Source organism: Accipiter gentilis, chromosome 3 (assembly GCF_929443795.1).
Source record: "Accipiter gentilis chromosome 3, bAccGen1.1, whole genome shotgun sequence".
NCBI lineage: Eukaryota > Metazoa > Chordata > Aves > Accipitriformes > Accipitridae > Astur > Astur gentilis.
The window spans coordinates 49,139,849-49,161,463 of record NC_064882.1 but is presented as its reverse complement, the minus strand read 5'-3'; the positions used below and the strand labels follow the sequence as shown (position 1 = coordinate 49,161,463).

The window sequence follows — 21,615 nt, the reverse complement described above, 5'->3', positions numbered from 1 at the left end:
CACATCTGAAAAAAAACCCCCACACACATATTGAACGAGTCACCTGGATGCAGAGCAAGAGCTTCACAACTCCAGAGGTCTTGATTCCATCTACAAAGTCCATCTGGAGTCCAGCTACAGCCTGTCATTTATAAAAAAAAAAAAAAAAACACACAAAAAAAACAAAAAAACAAAAAACAAACAAAAAAAAAACCCAACCACCACCCCCCCTCCACTGTAGGGTTCAATTATATGGAACTTAGTTACTGGGCCTGAAAGTAGCTCATGGTTGCAAGAGCATTCCAGACACCTTTGAAGGCCCTGAACAGAACAAACAAGAAGATAGAAGAAGAAAGATCCCGATTAGAAAAACACAGGTGCACATTCCACGATAAAGGGAACTTGGCACAGCCAACCTCAATTCAGGGTCTTATCCGAACCGATTGGACTAAGACAAGTTTTGGATGCTCAAACATTGCCAATTATATCCTGTGTGTATGTGCATGTACAGAGCGAGTATAACTAACTGTATCTTATGTTCATACGCGTGGACAGTATCGATGTAACCAATCACCGCTTACGCTTGTGCGTGTGGACACCACATGCTTGCGTGCAGCAGCCAATCAAAGCTTCTAAACAACTTAGAGAATTGTATAAGAATGATCAGCTAAGCTCAATAAAGGGGCGACTTTAATCATCATACTGGTGTTTATCGTCCGGGCCCCACATGGAGTAACCCTAAACCCTACACCCTACCAACCAAAAAAAAAACCCAGGGCCAAACTTGGAGCCCATCACGTGCAAGTCTTAACACCTTAGAGACTCAAATCCGCTTCACTGCCCCTCAACAACCCCTGCCACACGGCTCCAATCGTCTCCGTGAAACACTATCGGCACGGCTGTCCGCGCAGCCCGCTGATGGCTACTCGAGCCGAGATGACTGTACAACCCTCGCCTAAACGGTCTAGGCACATCAACGTTTCACCCGTAGACTCTTATTGCTGTTCCACCTACCCCTGACTCTACATCCCCGGGCAGAGCAGCTCCAAGCCAAGCACACCGTGTGCAGAACATCACCATGTGGAATGCTTCCAACGAGGTGATTCAAAGAGAGAGAAAACTCTCAGCAAGAAGAATGACCCCCGGACGGGAGGCGCCGTCGGGCAAGACGACCTACAGGGCCGCAACCACGAGGCCAGGAGGCTCCACGGCAGACCCAGAGAAGTCAAACGGAACGGCCCGTTACAAGACAGCACTGTCAAAGCCCAGACGACAGATGCGCCAGAAGCCTGGCATCGACGCCTAAGGATGTCAGGATGCGGGGAAGAAGTCCCAGTCCGAGAAAACGGACTGCTAGAGAGCAGAGCTGCCAATGCAGCCCAAAAGAATGCTGCCAAAGAGCACCGACCGGAACCTGCCGAGACCGATCCATGCTTTAGAGCTCCGAGTACAAGAAAAGAAGCACCCGATTAGCACTGGGCCGATGAGCAAGAGCATTCGAAACCCTAGGGACAGCACCTGAAGCGCATGCCTCCCTCCTCTGGCGCAAAGCGCGACAAGGACATCGAGACCCGAGGAAGGTCTAAGCGCACAAGACAGACTACACAAACTACACGCCACCGCGGACACGGGCTGGAACTGCCCTGCCCGGCACACACGGGTCTCGTGCTGAAAAGCAACCCGCTCCCTTTGCCTGCGCAAAGGCGACTGCTTTGGGACAGCCCTCTCTCCTGCGCTAACTTTAAAACTCCTCCCTGCAATTCCCAGCTTTGTCCCTTCCTCCCAGCCTGGTCCCTCAACTTAGCTTTCAGAGGGCCGAGGGTCCAAATCCATCCTCCACAAAACCACACGGGCTAACTGGGATGTTCCTCAAGGGGACACATTGCTCTTCAACATCTGCAATGAAAACAACAAACACAAACAAATCAGAAAAGGGCGTAGGCATCCCGCTGGCCAACACCAACTACTTCCCCAACTCCCCCCTCCTCACGAGTGCCACCGTGTTCGCTTCCCCGCTCATTCCAGACTCAGACCCTGCAGCCGTCATCACTCGTGGTACCTAAGGTACTGAGAGAAACCAAGTTAGCATGGCACACATGAGAAGACATCGGCCCCATGCTCCTACTCACTAATCCACAGCTCACCTCAAACGCTCATCCAATTCAAAGATAGCCCACACAGCACCTCCACAACAGAAGGTAAATGCTGAACCAAGCAGCCCATAATACCTTGCTATTCAACACCGACCCGGCCGATGACCGTCTCACCTTCTCGGACCAGCATGCAGCTTTTCGGGAGACCTTATAGCAGACTTCACGGTACGTAAAGGGTGCCTATAAGAAACCTGCAGAGGGACTTTTTACAAGGGAGTACAGCAATAGGACAAGGCGGTAACGGCTTTAGTCCTAAAGAGGGTACATTTCGTTTAGGCATTAGGAAGACGTTTCTCACTAGGGGTGGCGAGGCACTGGAACGCGTTGCCCAGAAAAACTGCAGGGGCTCCCTCCCTGGAAGCTTTCAAGGCAAGGTCAAATGGGGCTTTCAGCAACCTAGTCTCACGGAAGGTCTCCCCGGAGGGGGGGGGGTTGGAACTAGAGGATCTTTATGGTGCCTTCCAAACCAAACCGTTCTACGATTCTATGACACCCAAATCCAACTGCAAAACTCATCTGAGAAGGGCTGGTGAACCCTCCTCCCTTACCCACCAGTCTCAATAATTTAGAAACCCCTTTTCTCCTCCTCAACTGTCAGGAAAGGAACCCCACTGCTTCCTGACACCTCCTGCCCTCAATTTGTGACCCTGAACCCCCTTCAGTGGCTACTCCTCAGGAGCCGCTCTTCTGAGCCACATCCCAAATTCTGGGGGCACCTCCTAACCTACAGCTCCCCAGAGACTCCGAGCTCTGCTACATGCCCACAAATTAAAGTCAAGTCCCAAGGCTTGTAATCTACGAGGGGCCTGCCACCAGCTGCAAAGATTCTTGGGACAACGTGGCATTCCGTGGGCAATGAGGAAAGGCAACGAGGCATCCCAGAACCTGAAGGGCACTGTGCCTCACCAACCCTTCTGCTTTCTTCAGAAATACTAAAACTCCATATACTAATACATACAAGACACTCACCCTAACCACTGCTAAACAATGTCACCATCAGTCCTGTTAAGAGAGATATCATCAACTTATACAGCACACAGCAGAACTGGTGAAAAAAACAAGGTTCCATTTTCAAAACAGTTGGGAATTCCAGGGAAACACAACGCATGAAGAATTAAAAACAAACCAAAACAAACAATGAATACTATTAAACCATATTTCTACCCCTGAACACTCAAAACAAAACTACTGACCTGAAAAAAAAGAAAGGAAAAAAAAAGCAGCTTTATACAAACATTACTTTCTACCACGCATGCTGCAGAACTTTGAGTGGTCCTGAAGCTCTTACCTCAGGCAGACACCTCTTCCCAAAGGGCTGAGCCAGCTCAAAAGCTGCAAAGCCCTCAAGGAAGAGCTGAGCACCAACACTAGAGAAACCCAGGAGCACAATGAGCTCCCTCAGCAGAGGCTGTGGCTCAAATAGGCCCGAGCCTCCGCCCACCACCCTTAGCACAATCCCCTGGGAAAGGGGAAGGGCAAACCACCAGCAGTTATAAAATCAGCTGGAGGAGCAGCAGGAGTGTTCTCACCTGCCTTAAATTTACAGCAAATGAGACCCTGAACAGAGAAAGTAACCCCCCCAGGAAATGACACTACTTGCGCCTGTACTACAGCTACAACTATTGCATCGGCAAATGTGACCAGGTAAGGAGTTAATCTTAATTTTTCTGAGGCGCAGACAGAAAAAGACATTTGTGTCTCTAAACTAGGTAGGAAATTAGCTCGTTAAATGCAATAACAATGTAGTTATTAAAATCACATCGGTCACCGGCGAGGCCAGCAGACACAATGGTAAGTTGGCAGCTAAGCGCTAGATTGAGGCGGACCAGGAGGTTCCCGAGGCCCAGGAGCCCTGGGGAAGAGCAGAGGAACCGTGCAAAGCCGGCAGCTCTCGCGAGAGGCTGACGCGGCGTGGGCATTGCCAGGGGCAACCGTGGGAGATTTAAATGGCCCTGAGGAGCGCCAGCGACCGGGAGCTTGGCAAGCAGGGCGTGGTGCGTCAGAAAGGCGTGCCGTGGTGTGTCGGGGGATGCAATGAGTCTACGGAATTCCTGACAGTTCAAGAACAGCGCGACCTTGAGCAGCTTATAGTATATCCTTGAGAAGTCTGGAAAGATCCGAGAAGACCAGTACGAAAACAAGATAGTGATAAGAAGAACCGTCCTGACAAACTCACCAATCGTGAATTGTTAGTTACTAACTAAGCCAATCATATACTAACACATACTCTGAAGAAGGGGATAAAAAGGTGTGTTAGAACAATAAAGTAGCCATTTTGCGTGATCCATTACTTGTCGTGTCCGTCTCTACCGCGACAGTGGTGCGGCACTTTGCGTGGCAGTTCGTGCAGGCAGGGCGCAGCCCCCCCCCTTCCCAGCTCAAACAGGCTACTGAAGCGGTGGGCATCGTCCTCAGAAGGGGACCCCGGTATGGCTGCCACTGAGGTGAAAGCCATCGCTAGGAAAAACGTGGTGACGCAGGCTGAGCTCCCATGTAAACGTGCAGCTGTCCGGGTATCTGGCTGAGGAGAGTGCCTGAGTCTATCACTGATGCCGGAGGGCAGCGGGGACACCTCTTGTGTGAGATGTGACCAGGTAGAGGATCTGCTCAGCCTGGTGGCAGAGCTGAAGGAGGAAGTGGAAAGGTTGAGGAGTATCAGGGAGCGTGAGAGGGAGATAGATTGGTGGACCCACACCCTACCATCCCTGGGGCAGAAGCAGCAGATGGAGGCTCCGCGAGAAGCGGAGGTTCCCCTGCCCCCTCGCCACCGGGCAGGAGGGGACCTAAGAGATGCAGGGGAATAGATACAGGTCCCTGCTCGGGGAGGCAGGCGAGTCCCCTCCCAGTCTCCCTCACCTTCCCAGTTTCCCCTACGCAACAGGAGCGTGGCTCTGGAACTTGAGGACCAGGTCAGTGAAGATCAGGGTGTAGGCAAAGCCCTATCCAGGGAGGCGCCTAGGCTCAGTCGGGCAGCCCCACGCATTCCCAAAGCCTCTGAAAAAAAGAAAAAGGAGGGTAGTTGTCATAGGCGAGTCACTTCTGAGGGGGACAGAGGGCCCAATATGAAGTCCTGACCCATCCCACAGGATGAGGAGGAGAGGGAAGGCCGATAAGGCAGATATTGTGCTGAGAGTCTGTAATAGACCGCCTGACCAGGTTGAAGAGACGGATGAATCATTCTGCAAGCATCTGGCAGGGCACTGGGGTGATTAGTGGATGGAGCACAGATAGTGTTTTCCTCAATCCCTTAGTGGCAGGGAAATATACTGAAAGGAACAGGAAACCACACCTGGTGATTACATGGCTCAGAGGCTGGTGCCATCGGTGGCATTTGGGGTTTTTTGATCACAGGGAGGTTTACACGGCACCAGGCTTGCTAGTGACAGATGATATCCAGCTATCTCAAAGGGGTAAAAGAATCCTCGCTCGTGAGATGGCGGGGCTCATAGAGAGGGCTTTAAACTAGGGTTGAAGGGGGTAAGGGATAAGACTAGGTGCACCAGACATGAGCCTGGGGGCAGCATGTGCCGATGTTAGGGGTGGATTCGATAGGCCAGCTCGAATGCATCTATGCCAACGCACGCAGCACGGGCAATACACGGGAGGAGCTGGAAGCCATCACGCTGCAGGATACATATGACTTACTCCCCATCACAGAAACACAGCGGGATGCCTCCCGTGAGCAGAGTGCTGCGACGGATGGCTACGAGCTCTTCAGAAGGGATAGGCAAGGTAGAAGAGGTGGCAGGGTGGCTCTCTATGTTATGCAGGGTTTGGACTGTACAGAGCTACCCGAGTGTGATGACAAGGCGGAGTGCTTATGGGTGAGGATGAGAGGGAAGGCCGATAAGGCAGATATTGTGCTGGGAGTCTGTTACAGACCACCCGACCGGGTCGAAGTGACGGATGAATCGTTCTACAAGCGGCTGGCAGTAGTCTTAGAATCGCGTGCCCTTGTTCTCGTGGGGGACTTCAAGTGTCCAGATGTCTGCTGGAAACATGCCACAGCAGAGAGTAAACAGTCTAGGAGGTTCCTGGAGCGTGTGGAAGATAACTTCCCAACACAGGCGGTAGGTGAGCCGACCAGGGGAGGAGCCTTGCTAGATCTATTGTTTACGAACAGGGAATGACTGGTGGGAGGTGTGATGGTCACAGGCCGTCTTGGGCTTAGCGACCGTGAAATGACAGAATTCTCAATTCTTGGTGAGGCAAGGAAGGAGGTTAGCAAAACCAGCGCTCTGGACTTCTAGAGGGCAAACTTTGGCCTCTTTGAGGCACTGGTTGAGAGAGTCCCTTGGGAGATGGTCCTGAAGGGCAAAGGGATCCAGGAAGGACGGACGTTCTTTAAGAAGGAAATCTTAACAGCTCGGGACCAGGCTATTCCCCCGTGCCACAATGTTGAATCGCTGAGGAAAACGACAGGCCTGGCTGAACAGGGGGCTTTTGCTAGGAGTCAGGAAACAAAAGGAGAATCTATCATCTCTGGAAGAAAGGGCAGGCAACCTGGGAGGAGTGCAGGGATCTTGTTAGGTCATAGAGAAAGGAAATTAGAAAGACAAAAGCTCAGCTAGAATGACATCTGTTCGCTGTCATAAGAGACGACAAAAAATATTTTTACAAATACATTAATGGTCAAAAGAATCCCAAGGAACATATCTATCCTTTAAGGGATACAGAAGGGAACGTTGCCACCAGAGATGAGGAAAAGGCTGAGATAGTTAATGCCTTCTTTGCCTTAGTCTTTAAGAGGAAGACCAGTTGTCCTCAGGGTACTCTTGCCTCCTGAGCTGGAAGGTGAGGATGAAGAGCAGAATATATGCACACACACACACACGCACCCCTTAATCCATTAATCTGGAAGGAAATAGTGACCTACTACGCTATCCGGATGCTCACAAATCCATGGGACCAGATGGAATCCATCCAAGAGGGCAGAGGGAACTGGCAGAGGTGCTTCCTAAGCTGCTCTCCATCATCTATTGTTGATTCTGGTCAATGGCGGAGGTCCCAGAGGACTGGAGGCTTGCCGGTGTGATGCCCATTTATGAGAAGGGTCGGAAGGAGGATCCAGGGAACTACGGGCCTGTCAACCTGACCTCGGTACCGGGGAAGATTATGGAACGGTTTGCCTTGAGAGTGCTCACGTGGCAAGTCTGGGACAAGCAGGGGATTGGGACTGGTCAGCGTGGGTTTATGAAAGACAGGTTCTGCTTGACCAACCCGATCTCCTTCTATGACCAGGTGACCCACCTAGCGGATGAGGGAAAGGCTATGGATGTTACCTACCTTGACTGCAGCAAGGCCTTTGATACCGTCTCTCATGGCATACTCCTCGAGAAGCTGTCATCTCCTGTCTTAGAAAAGCGTAACCTTTGCTGGGTGAAAAACTGGCTGGATTTGATTCCATTGTAGGGAGCAGAACAGAGATGTAGCAAGAAAAGAAAAAAAGGGAGGGAGGGAGAACAAAGGGAGAGAGACACAAAGACTGGAAGAAGGACAAAGGGATAACAGGAAAAAAATAGTGATAGGCTGCAGGACAGAGATGGAGGAGTTAAAAAAGACACAGGAAGTATGACAGAACAAGGGTGAGAAACAAGGAACAGAACAGGACAGCACTGGAGGAAAAAACAACTGTGATTGATAGGCTGTGAGAGAGATATGGAGGAAGAGAGAAAACAGAAGGGACAGCTAGCTCGAGAGAGGGATGCAGTTAGAAAGGATGGAAGAGGGAAGGGAACAGAGAGAAATACAGAAAAGATGGCAAGAGGAAGCAGGGCAGATGGACAACAATAGAAGAAAAAAGGGACAGGGATCTGGACAGATGGAGGAAAAAGCAGGAGAAATAGATATAACGTGATACGATGGGACAGAAAGTAAGATAGCGTGACAGAGGAGAATAATGACAACAGATAGAGAGAGACTATGAAAAGCACAGGAGATTGGAGAGAGAGAGAGAAGACATGAATAAAAAGAGTAGGGAGCACCACAAAGGGTCAGGGAAAGAAAAGAACAGGAAGGACAACAGGGACAGTGAAATACAGAATAAAAAAACCCTCACATATTACACACATCTCATCCACTATCAAGCCCACTTCAGAGTTACACAGTACCTCAGCCCCTTTAAGAAAAGTAACACCGCGCCCGAGCCCATTTCGGCGGCGCACCGCGCCCGAGCCCATTTCGGCGGCGCACCGCGCCCGAGCCCATTTCGGCGGCGCACCGCGCCCGAGCCCATTTCGGCGGCGCACCGCGCCCGAGCCCATTTCGGCGGCGCACCGCGCCCGAGCCCATTTCGGCGGCGCACCGCGCCCGAGCCCATTTCGGCGGCGCACCGCGCCCGAGCCCATTTCGGCGGCGCACCGCGCCCGAGCCCATTTCGGCGGCGCACCGCGCCCGAGCCCATTTCGGCGGCGCACCGCGCCCGAGCCCATTTCGGCGGCGCACCGCGCCCGAGCCCATTTCGGCGGCGCACCGCGCCCGAGCCCATTTCGGCGGCGCACCGCGCCCGAGCCCATTTCGGCGCCGCACCGCGCCCGAGCCCATTTCGGCGCCGCACCGCGCCCGAGCCCATTTCGGCGCCGCACCGCGCCCGAGCCCATTTCGGCGCCGCACCGCGCCCGAGCCCATTTCGGCGCCGCACCGCGCCCGAGCCCATTTCGGCGCCGCACCGCGCCCGAGCCCATTTCGGCGCCGCACCGCGCCCGAGCCCATTTCGGCGCCGCACCGCGCCCGAGCCCATTTCGGCGCCGCACCGCGCCCGAGCCCATTTCGGCGCCGCACCGCGCCCGAGCCCATTTCGGCGCCGCACCGCGCCCGAGCCCATTTCGGCGCCGCACCGCGCCCGAGCCCATTTCGGCGCCGCACCGCGCCCGAGCCCATTTCGGCGCCGCACCGCGCCCGAGCCCATTTCGGCGGCGCACCGCGCCCGAGCCCATTTCGGCGCCGCACCGCGCCCGAGCCCATTTCGGCGCCGCACCGCGCCCGAGCCCATTTCGGCGCCGCACCGCGCCCGAGCCCATTTCGGCGCCGCACCGCGCCCGAGCCCATTTCGGCGCCGCACCGCGCCCGAGCCCATTTCGGCGCCGCACCGCGCCCGAGCCCATTTCGGCGCCGCACCGCGCCCGAGCCCACTTCACGGTTATGGAGCTACAGCTCCAATTTCAAAGTTGTGCAATCACTAGAGCCAGGAATGCACCCCCTTTCCATTAACCCAGCAGCAGCTACATTTACCTCAAGGTATCTACAACTCGCCCTTGGATGACTAATTCCAACAGACACTTTCACTCACTTCAACAGCTAAGTCTACCTATGGGCACATGCTTCGCTCTGCACTTGCCTTTGTGATTGCCATTAGTACTGTGATTCCCACAAGGACACCTAATTACCTGTCTTTCTTTCATTTTGTTCTTAGTGCTTCATTTGGTCCATTACTCATTCCACATACTTTCAGCTATGTCAGTATTTAAAGTCAAATTCTACAACCTTCTTTTTCTACAATATATAGAAAAGACTTTATGGCCTCACTCATCAAATATTTGACACTATTAGTTCTAGTCCTCTTTTAATCCTTATTTTTACAAATACATTTAAACTCCAAAAAAATCTAGCATTACCTGAAGAAGAAATGCTGCTATTCAGTACCTGCAATTCTCTACGGAGTGGTCTTTTCCACATTCCTCGCTCCCATTACATCCGTCGCTGCACATCCAGAAGCTTTGCTCCCTGAGGTGACATTACCTGCACGATCCCCGTTCCCGGGCAGCAAACGAGTGAGCTCCGCTCATCTTGACAGACTGTCCACTTCCACACTTTGACAGAAAACCAGAAATTGAAACATATCATTACATCACAAACTACAAACAGCACCCAAATTTTTTTTTTTTTTTTTTTTTTTTTTTTTTTTTTTTTTTTTTTTACAAACCCACCACAGACAAATACAGTTATACTCACGCACTTCACAACCCTGGCCTACTGCATGCTGGCCATCTTGTCCAACTCCCCCCACCCTTCGCCCACAAAATCCTCAACTGTCTTCCAAACACCATCCACCGAACAACATATTTCCCTGCGCTGACTGGCAATTACCAGGTTCCAGGGGAGCTCTCCACGGGAACGGCGTTCCCGGGAGCCTTGAAAAAAAAAAACATCGCCCTGCCTCTGAAAACCCGGGCCCAAGGCAGACCCCAGTCCAAACATTGGCGATCAACATTGCCTCATGGAGCAGCTGGGACCAGGGAAAAGAAAAAAATTGGGGCAGGGGAGGACACACCAAAAACCAACCCAGATCCCAGCTGGGGTTTTTTATTCTAAGTTTTTGGGTTTTTTTCCTAATTCCCTGAAAAAGCATCTCAACTCTACATCCAACCTGAAAGGGAAAAAAAAAAAAAAAAAACCAAAAGTCTAAACCACATAACCCTAAATAAGATTAGACACATTCACAACACGCCACACATTCACATGACATGCACGCCAGCCCTCACTCTCACCTCATCTATCCTACCGCCCACAGGCCTGGAGAGGCCGTCACCCCGTGCCTGCGGCAGCGGGGGCCTCAAAAATCGCCCTACCTGCAAAAACCCGGGCCCCAGCTCAACCTCCTTCCAACCGACCTCCCCACAAACTGCCCTTCCGTTACACCAGCGTTTCAATACGCACCATCATCTCCACCATCCGTGCATGTTCAACCCGATACTGAGCTTTCACAGTGCCACGTGTCACAGTCCAGCCTCCGTAGCAGCCATGTCACCTAAACGCAAGGTTCCTTCAAGCACCTCTCGTGCCCTGTCATCACCTGCAAAAACAACACACAAAGCTTGTCAACAGACACTTCATCCTTGAGAGAGAAGTCAAGTCCTCCACTGCTCCCCTACCCTGCTTCCCACCTATTCCAAAAATAACACATCCTCACAGCCAGTGTCCTCCATGGCACTTGAAAAAAACCTAGAGCATCACAAACACAGAGCTCTCCCAAAGTTACCGATCGCTCCAAGACCCATCACGCTGCTACTCAGACCTCAAGGCCTTGACCAGTTCTAGAGACTTGCCACAAAGCGTCCGCGTAAACAAGATCAACACCATTGCCCAGTTCCTGCCTTACTCAATGCTAGTTCACAGCCCAATTGCGATCCCCTCAACTCTTTGCATGCAAAGAGCCCAAAGTCATTAAACCTTCTACGCTGCCTCTACAATGCCATCCAGGACACACACGAATGTAGAGCCATGTAATTCACATGCAAATATAATGCCATACAAGGCAGTACTCTTACCTCGGTCAAGGCAAAACAACTCAGAGCACTGCCATACCAGACAAAACGGAACAGGGCCAATGCAAGAGACTCTCACGTGACAGTCAATACAAGTACAGACCAAAACAATACAAAACCAATACAGAACCATAGAAGGCAAGGCAGTCTCAGGTGGCAATCCATACAAGTACAGAGCACTGCAATACAAAACACAATGCAGGGCCAGGCAACGCGAGACAGTCTCACATGACAGTCAATACAAATACACAACAAAACACAGGGCAAAGGCAAATACAGACCAATACAATGCAAGAAAACTGCAAAACACAGCAAAGCAAAGCAGTCTCATAGAGCCACCGGACCCATCTTCCTTCAGAGTCCACTCACGGACCCACCTCCTTACAGCGCTCTGCTGCCTTCCCGCATCGCTCGCTGGGATGCATCTTGTCCCTCCACATCTGAAAAAAAACCACCCACACACATATTGAACGAGTCACCTGGATGCAGAGCAAGAGCTTCACAACTCCAGAGGTCTTGATTCCATCTACAAAGTCCATCTGGAGTCCAGCTACAGCCTGTCATTTAAAAAAAAACAGAAAACAAACAAACAAAAAACAACAACAAAAACCAATCCCCCCCCACCCCCACTGTAGGGTTCAATTATATGGAACTTAGTTACTGGGCCTGAAAGTAGCTCATGGTCGCAAGAGCCTTCCAGACACCTTTGAAGGCCCTGAACAGAACAAACAAGAAGATAGAAGAAAGATCCCGATTAGAAAAACACAGGTGCACATTCCGCGATAAAGGGAACTTGGCACAACCGACCTCAATTCAGGGGCTTATCTCGACCGATTGGACTAAGACAAGTTTTGCATGCTCTAACATCGCCAATTATATCCTGTGTGTATGTGCGTGTACAGAGCGAGTATAACTAACTGTATCTTAGGTTTATACGCGTGGACAGTATCGATGTAACCAATCACCGCTTATGCTTGTGTGCGTGGACACCAAATGCTTGCGTGCAGCAGCCAATCAAAGCTTCTAAACAACTTAGAGAATTGTATAAGAATGATCAGCTAAGCTCAATAAAGGGGCGACTTTAATCATCATACTGGTGTTCTATCGTCCGGGCCCCGCACGGAGTAACCCTAAACCCTACACCCCACCAACCAGAAAAAAAAAACCCAGGGCCAAACTTGGAGCCCATCACGTGCAAGTCTTAACACCTTAGAGAGTCAAATCCGCTTCACTGCCCCTCAACAGCCCCTGCCACACGGCTCCAATCGTCTCCGTGAAACACTATCGGCACGGCTGTCCACGCAGCCCGCTGATGGCTACTCGAGCCCAGATGACTGTACAACCCTCGCCTAAACGGTCTAGGAACATCAACGTTTCACCCGTAGACTCTTATCGCTGTTCCACCTACCCCTGACTCTACATCCCCGGGCAGAGCAGCTCCAAGCCAAGCACACCGCGTGCAGAACGTCACCACGCGGAACGCTACCAACGAGGTGATTCAAAGAGAGAGAAAACTCTCGGCAAGAAGAATGACCCCCGGACGGGAGGCGCCGTCGAGCAAGATGACCTACGGGGCCACAACCGCGAGGCCAGGAGGCTCCACGGCAGACCCAGAGGAGTCAAACGGAACGGCCCGTTACAAGACAGCACTGTCAAAACCCAGACGACAGATGCGCCAGTAGCCTGGCGTCAAGACCTAAGGATGTCAGGATGCGGGTAAGAAGTCCCAGTCCGAGAAAACGGACGGCTAGAGAGCAGAGCTGCCGATGCAGCCCGAAAGAATGCTGCCATAGAGCACCGACCGGAACCCGCCGAGACCGATCCATGCTTTAGAGCTCCGAGTACAAGAAAAGAAGCACCTGATTGGCACCGGGCCGATGAGCAAGAGCATTCGAAACCCTAGGGACAAGCACCCGAAGCGCATGCCTCGCTCCTCTGGCGCAAAGCGCGACAAGGACATCGAGACCCGAGGAAGGTCTAAGCGCACAAGACAGACTACACAAACTACACGCCACCGCGGACACGGGCTGGAACTGCCCGGTCCGGCACACACGGGTCTCGTGCTGAAAAGCAACCCGCCCCCTTCGCCTGCGCAAAGGCGACTGCTTTGGGACAGCCCTCTCTCCTGCGCTAACTTTAAAACTCCTCCCTGCAATTCCCAGCTTTGTCCCTTCCTCCCAGCCTGGTCCCTCAACTTAGCTTTCAGAGGGCCGAGGGTCCAAATCCATCCTCCACAAAACCACACGGGCTAACTGGGATGTTCCTCAAGGGGACACATTGCTCTTCAACATCTGCAATGAAAACAACAAACACAAACAAATCAGAAAAGGGAGTAAGCATCCCGCTGGCCAACACCAACTACTTCCCCAACTCCCCCCTCCTCACGAGTGCCACTGTGTTCGCTTCCCCGCTCATTCCAGACTCAGACCCTGCAGCCGTCATCACTCGTGGTACCTAAGGTACCGAGAGAAACCATGTTAGCGTGGCACTCATGAGAAGCCATCGGCCCCACGCTCCTCCTCGCTAATCCACAGCTCACCTCAAACGCTCATTCAATTCAAAGACAGCCCACACAGCACCTCCACAACAGAAGGTAAACGCTGAACCGAGCAGACCCATAATACTTTGCTATTCAACACCGACCCGGCTGACGACCGCCTCACCTTCTCGGACCGCTCACCGGCACGCAGCTTTTCGGGAGACCTTATAGCAGACTTCACGGTACATAAAGGGTGCCTATAAGAAACCTGCAGAGGGACTTTTTACAAGGGTGTACAGCCATAGGACAAGGCGGTAATGGCTTTAGTCCTAAAGAGGGTACATTTCGTTTAGGCATTAGGAAGACGTTTCTCACTAGGGGTGGCGAGGCACTGGAACGCATTGCCCAGAGAACCTGCGGATGCTCCCTGCCTGGAAGCATTCAAGGCCAAGTCAAATGGGGCTTTCAGCAACCTGGTCTCGCAGAAGGTGTCTCTGGGGGACTTGGAACTAGAGGATCTTTATGGTGCCTTCCAACCCAAACCATTCTACGATTCTATGACATTCAAATCCAACTGCAAAACTCCTCTGAGAAGGGCTGGTGAACCCTCCTCCCTTTCCCCAGCAGTCCCAAAACTTAAGAAACCCCTTTTCTTCTCCTCAACTGTCAGGAAAGGAACCCCACTGCTTCCTGACACCTCCTGCCCTCAATTTGCAACCCTGAACCCCCTTCAGTGGCTACTCCTCAGGAGCCGCTCTTCTGAGCCACATCCCAAATTCTGGGGGCACCTCCTAACCTACAGCTCCCCGGAGACTCCGAGCTGCTCCATGCCCACAAAATAAAGTCAAGTCCCAAGGCTTGTAATCTACGAGGGGCCTACCACCAGCTGCAAAGATTCTAGGGACAACGTGGCATTCTGTGGGCAATGAAGAAAGGCATCCCAAACCCTGAAGGGCACTGTGCCTCACGGCCCTTCTGCTTTCTTCAGAAAGACTAAAACTCCATATACAAATACATACAAGATGCTCACCCTAACCCCTGCTAAACAATATCACCATTGGTCTCGTTAAGAGAGATATCAACAACTTACACAGCAGAATTGGTGAAAAAAACAACGTTCCTTCTTCAGTAAAGTTGGGAATTGCAGGAAAACACAATGCATGAAGAATAAAAAAAAAAAAAAAAAACCAACCAAAAAACCAAAACCAATGCATACTATTAAACCATCTTTCTCCCCCTGAACTGATGCAGAGACTGACACTAGGCCTAGTAGATGTAGAAATAGAACGTATGTTTAGACTCAGTGTATTGCTAAATAAAAGACTCAGGAATTTGTTAGAAGGTTAACAACTGCCTCTGTAAGTTGATTTACGTAGACAAGCCAAGGACATAAAGCACAGGATTCCCGTGTCTGTAATATAAGACAAAATAACATGCCCTCTTTGAGGAGGTATTCTGTTTGATAAGAAAATATGTTGTCTCTTGTGATGACTGAGCCAAAAGCTAGGTGATAAGCAGAGAAGTTGTTTGTGGGGCCCAGAAGGGGATCATACTGCGCAAACTCATACAACAAAGTCCAAACAGCGGACAAGTGAGGAAGACTATGGAAGACCACCAGAGGACTCCAGAAGACCACCGAAGACCTTCAACACGCATGCGTAAAGGACATTTAAATATGCTAATGACTTCTCAGAAAAATCAATGAATATGTATATTATTTCTCAGAAATTTTATGAATATGTAAGACATGTATTTAACCTATACAATTAGTCCCAGCCAGGAAGCACGTTTGGAGGAGTGATCCCCCGTGCTTCCAGCGCTACAATAAAGAATACTTAACTCCATCGCCGAATGCTCATTTCGAGAAACAGAACACTTGAAACAAAATTACTGACCTGAAAAAAAGAAAGGGGAGGGGGGGGGGGGGGGAAGCTGCATACAAGTGTGTTGTGGTTTCAGCCCAGCCAGTAACAAAGGACCACGCAGCCGCTCGCTCACTCCTCCTGCCCCCCTCCGGTGGGATAGGGAGGACACAGAGGGGAGAAAAGGGAAAAAAAAAAAGGAACCTCGAGGGTTAAGATAAAGGCAGTTTACTGGGACAACACAAAACAAAATTGCAACAACAAAAACAACAACAATGGTACTAACAAAAGCGTAAACAAAAAGAGTGATGCACAGTGCAACTGCTCACCACCTGGAACCCGACGCTCCGCCACTTCCCCCACCGAAAGTCGAGCGCTCCCTGGGCCCGCTCCCCATTTCTATACTGAGCATGATGTCACATGGTATGGAATAGCTCCTTGGCTAGTTCAGGTCAGCTGCCCCAGCTATGCCCCCCACGTCCCAGGTTCCTGTAAAAATTAACTCTATCCCAGCTGAACCCAGGACAAAGTGTTACTTTCTACCACACATGCTGCTGAACCTTGACTGGTCCTGAAGCTCTTACCTCAGGCAGACACCTCTTCCCAAAGGGCTGAGCCAGCTCAAAAGCTGCAAAGCACTCAAGGAAGAGCTGAGCACCAACACCAGAGAAACCCAGGAGCACAATGAGCTCCCTCAGCAGAGACTGTGGCTCAAATAGCCCCAAGCCTCCGCCCACCACCCTTAGCACAATCCCCTGGGAAAGGGGAAGGGCAAACCACCAGCAGTTATAAAGTCAGCTGGAGGAGCAGCAGCACTGTCCTCACCTGCTTTAAATTTACAGCAAATAAGACCCTGAACAGAGAAAGTAACCCCCCCCCCCGCCCCCAGGAAATGACACTACTTGCTCCTGTGCTACAGCTACACCTATTGCATCAGCAATGGGACCAGGTAGGGAATTCAACTTAATTTGTCTGGGGTGTAGACAGAAAATGATAGATGCCCTTCCAAACTAGGTAGGAAACTAGCTCATTAAATGCAATGACATTGTTGTTATCAAAATTGATGGGCTTCAGTTTCCTATAAAAAAGCCAAAACGCTCTGGGGTTACGCTTCATTTCTAGCAAGGCTGTGCATACCACCTTACTTCTACCAGAACTACCTTCTGGATAGGAATGAATCAAAGAGCAGAATTCGATCCCTTAAGAATTCCATCTCCAAAATATCTCTGGTTGCAAAACAAGTTATTTACTGTGAATAGCCAATGATGCAGAGTCCCCCTGAGCATGTCTCCAGCTGACTCCCTTAACATAGGTACAAGAGCACAAAAGACACCACAAAAACCCCATGGAAATACATGGGGGGGACCAGGCAACAGCCATGCCCTACAAGGACAGGGCAGGGGGGCAACGACACCCCTTGCAGTCATGCAGGAAAGGGTCAGCAGAAGCCACACCCCCACAGTTCGGCACGGGGGGGGGGGGGGGGCAGCCACAAATGACACCAAGAAAACATGGAACTTCGGGGATACACGGCCAGCGGGGGGAAGGGGGTGACACCCCCACCAATCGGCATGGGAAAAAACTCACAGGGAAGGTGGGTTAGATGGATAATTTGCGGTGGGTGGTAAGCTACGTGCGCAAGAACATGCACAGGCTGGGGGGGTCATGCATAAGGTTTACCTTCACCAGGGGCTCCAACTAGGTAATCCACAGCAGGTAAACTCATCTGGGATCATCTGCAACAGCAATTCCACTCTGGGGGAACCTCCTAACCTACAGCTCCCCAGAGACTCTGAGCTCTGCTCCATGCCCACAAAATAAAGTCCAGTCCCAAGGCTTGTAATCTACGAGGGGCCTGCCACAAGCTGCAAAGATTCTAGGAACAACTTGGCATTCTGTGGGCAATGAGGAAAGGCATCCCAAACCCTGAAGGGCACTGTGCCTCACAGCCCTTCTGCTTTCTTCAGAAATACTAAAACTCCATATACAAATACATACAAGATGCTCACCCTAACCCCTGCTAAACAATGTCACCATTAGTCCCGTTAACAGAGATATCAGCAATGTACACAGCATACAGCAAAACTGGTGAAGAAAATAAGGTTCCTTTTTCAATAAAGTTGGGAATTCCAGGAAAACACATTGCATGAAGAATTAAAAAAACCAAACCAACAATGCCTACTATTAAACCATCTTTCTACCCCTGAACACTCAAAACAAAACTACTGACCTCAAAAAAAAGACGGGGGGGGGGGGGGGGGGGAAAGCAGCTGCATACAAGTGTTACTTTCTACCACACATGCTGCTGAACCTTGACTGGTCCTGAAGCTCTTACCTCAGGCAGATACCTCTTCCCCAAAGGGCTGAGCTAGCTCAAAAGCTGCAAAGCACTCAAGGAAGAGCTGAGCACCAACACCAGAGAAACCCAGGAGCACAATGAGCTCCCTCAGCAGAGGCTGTGGCTCAAATAGCCCCGAGCCTCCGCCCACCACCCTTAGCACAATCCCCTGGGAAAGGGGAAGGGCAAACCACCAGCAGTTATAAAGTCAGCTGGAGGAGCAGCAGAGCAGCAGCACTGTCCTCACCTGCTTTAAATTTACAGCAAATAAGACCCTGAACAGAGAAAGTACCCCCCCCAGGAAATGACACTACTTGCTCCTGTGCTACAGCTACACCTATTGCATCAGCAATGGGACCAGGTAGGGAATTCAACTTAATTTGTCTGGTGTGTAGACAGAAAACGATAGATGCCCTTCCAAACTAGGTAGGAAACTAGCTCATTAAATGCAATGACATTGTTGTTATCAAAATTGATGGGCTTCAGTTTCCTATAAAAAAGCCAAAACGCTCTGGGGTTACGCTTCATTTCTAGCAAGGCTGTGCATACCACCTTACTTCTACCAGAACTACCTTCTGGATAAGAATGAATCAAAGAGCAGAATTCGATCCCTTAAGAATTCCATCTCCAAAATATCTCTGGTTGCAAAACAAATTCTTTACTGTGAATAGCCAATGATGCAATGTCCCCCTGAGCATGTCTCCAGCTGACTCCCTTAACAGAGGTATGTCCTGGGTTCAGCTAGTATAGAGTTAATTCTTACAGGAACCTGGGAGGTGGGGGCATAGCCAGGGCAGCTGACCTGAACTGGCCAAGGAGCTATTCCATACCATGTGACATCATGCTCAGTATATAAATGGGGAGTGGGCCAGAGGGTGCTCTCTCTTTTCGGTGGGGGAAGTGGCAGAGTGTCAGGTCCCGGGTGGTGAGCAGTTGCACTGTGCATCACTCTTTTTGTATACTTTTTCATTAGTACCGTTGTGGTTGTTGTTGTAATTTTTTCTTTGTGTTTGTCCCAGTAAACTGCCTTTATCTCAACCCTTGAGGTTCCAGTTTCTTTTTCTTTTCTCTCCTCCGTCTCCTCCCCGTCCCACCGGAGAGGGGCGGAGGAGTGAGCGAGCGGCTGCGTGGTCCTTTGTTACCGGCTGGGCTGAAACCACGACAGTCTTTTTTTGGCGCCCAATGTGGGGCACGAAGGGTTGCGATAACGACAGATCTGGCCAGAGCATGTTGAAACAAATTTGCCAAACGCATTTCTTAGATAAATAGATGTTAGTCACAATGTTGTTTCATTTGTTTACATGGTGGCATTTTGTAAGCTCTTATATGCTCTATGTATTGCCTGTAGTTGCGTATCTCATCTCTGGGAGAGTGATTGGGATTATCATTTTGCTGTACTGGGCAATGTCGACTTATGAAATGATTACATCACTGGTCATGAGGTCAAGCTGGTATCTGTATGAGGCAGTGATATCATTTCCATACTTTGGGCACATTTTGTCGGATTTTATTGGTAATTACACCCAATCCATGGGGAAATTAGGGGGGGATACCTCCCCCCGTCCGTTCACCTCCCTTTTCTCCTTCCGACTAATTACAACAGCTTTTGAGAATTTTGAACATCCTTGGGATGCGCAAGCCAGTGTGCTGTTAGTGCTATGCCTCCTGAATATGTTTCATGTCTTCTTTAGGGCTACAAAAAGGCTCTTTAAGAGTACCACTCAGAGATCTCCCCCAAAGCTGGATACTCATGGGTGGCACGGCATGTGGGAGGATGTGGGCAGTTACCTAGAGAACTTCTCACCGCCAGTGACTTGGAAGTTCACTCCCGAACAACTACAGAACCCTCATGAAGTGATAGAATACTTGAAAGAAAAATGCTGTGGCTATCCCAGAGACGCACAACTCACTACATTGTGCTGGGCCCTGGCCAGTATCTACCAAACACTGCTTGATACTAGGCAGCACCCTCAGGGAGAAAAGATGGAAAACAGGACAACAGGCACCGCGGCTACCTCAACCCTGACAACAGGCACCGCGGCTAAACCAGAGAACCAACCTGTGCCAGTATCAGTCGCCCCTGTACAGAAAAAGAAACACACAAAGACATCAGTTCGCTTAGCGAAAGATGAAGATGAACCAGGGTCATCGCGAGAACAGGAGGAAGAGGCAGAACCTGAAATAATTACCCCATCTCTATCCATGAGTGAGTTGCGTGACATGCGAAAAGATTTTAGCCGCCACCCAGGTGAGCGCATTGTTACCTGGCTGCTCCGATGCTGGGATAGTGGGGCTAGTAGTGTGGAATTAGAGGGTAAGGAAGCTAAGCAGTTGGGATCTCTGTCTAGGGAAGGAGGCATCGACAAGGCAATTGGGAGAAAAACACAAGTCCTCAGCCTCTGGAGGCGACTTCTGTTAGGTGTAAAGGAAAGATACCCCTTCAGGGATGAAGTTACATGTCACCAAGGCAAGTGGACCACCATGGAGAGAGATATCCAGTACCTGCGAGAATTAGCCGTGCTGGAGGTGATTTATAATGATCCAGAAAATGCGTAGTCACCCACAGACCCAGATGAAGTCCAATGCACACAACCCATGTGGCAGAAGTTTCTACAAAGTGCACCACCAACCTATGCCAACTCATTGGCAGTACTGTCCTGGAAAGAAGGCTATGGACAAACGGTGGATGAATTGGCTGTCCAACTCCGGCAATACAAAGGAAGTCTCTCTTCCTCCCTACGGGCCTGTGTCTCAGCTGTAGAGGAGTTGTCCTGAGAGTTCCAGCAATTCAAAGTGGATCTGTCCTCCTCCTCACCTGTACAGGCCCGCATCGCAGTTATTGGGAGTAAGCATTCCTCTGCCCAAGAGAGAGGAGAGAGAAAGTACACACGACGGGCTAACCTGTGGTTTTACCTGCGTGACCATGGAGAGGACATGAGGAAGTGGGATGGAAAACCTACCTCAGTCTTGGATGCACAGGTACAGGAGTTGCGAGAAAAAGCAACCAGAAAAGAGAATTCTTCTTGGAAAACTGCTGCTCCAGTTTCCCGTGAGCAGTCCCCCAGACGCAGCAGATGGGCTGATCTCATTTCTGATCCCCTTGTAGGGATTTCTGATTCACGTGTGCAGAAAGTAACAGATATTCTAACCAGGATTAGAGGGGCCCTGCCTCCAGCCAGGTGGAGGAGAGGGACAACCGAGTCTACTGGACAGTGTGGATTCAATGGCCTGGCACATCAGACCCACAGGAATATAAGGCTCTAGTGGACACTGGTGCACAATGTACCCTAATGCCATCAAGTTATAAAGGGGCAGAACCCATCTGTATCTCTGGTGTGACAGGGGGATCCCAAGAGCTAACCATATTGGAAGCTGAAATGAGTCTAACCGGGAATGAGTGGCATAAGCACCCCATTGCGACTGGCCCAGAGGCCCCGTGCATCCTTGGTATAGATTATCTCAGGAGGGGGTATTTCAAGGACCCAAAAGGGTACCGTTGGGCCTTTGGTATAGCTGCATTGGAGACGGAGGAGATTGAACA

General features: G+C 50.8%; 1 long non-coding RNA gene across 12 annotated transcripts in view; it reads right to left on the bottom strand.

The window, feature by feature from the left end:
* Nucleotides 1-10,790: 10,790 nt before the first annotated feature.
* The window catches only part of LOC126052088 (uncharacterized), a 64,543-nt gene continuing 53,718 nt past the window's right edge, over nt 10,791-21,615 (bottom strand). For all 12 annotated transcript variants that reach the window (XR_007509942.1, XR_007509945.1, XR_007509940.1 and 9 more), the window contains 2 exons: nt 11,773-13,686; nt 10,791-10,923 (listed from right to left, as the gene is read on the bottom strand). This is a non-coding gene — a long non-coding RNA (uncharacterized LOC126052088). The remainder of the gene's footprint in view (nt 10,924-11,772; nt 13,687-21,615) is intronic.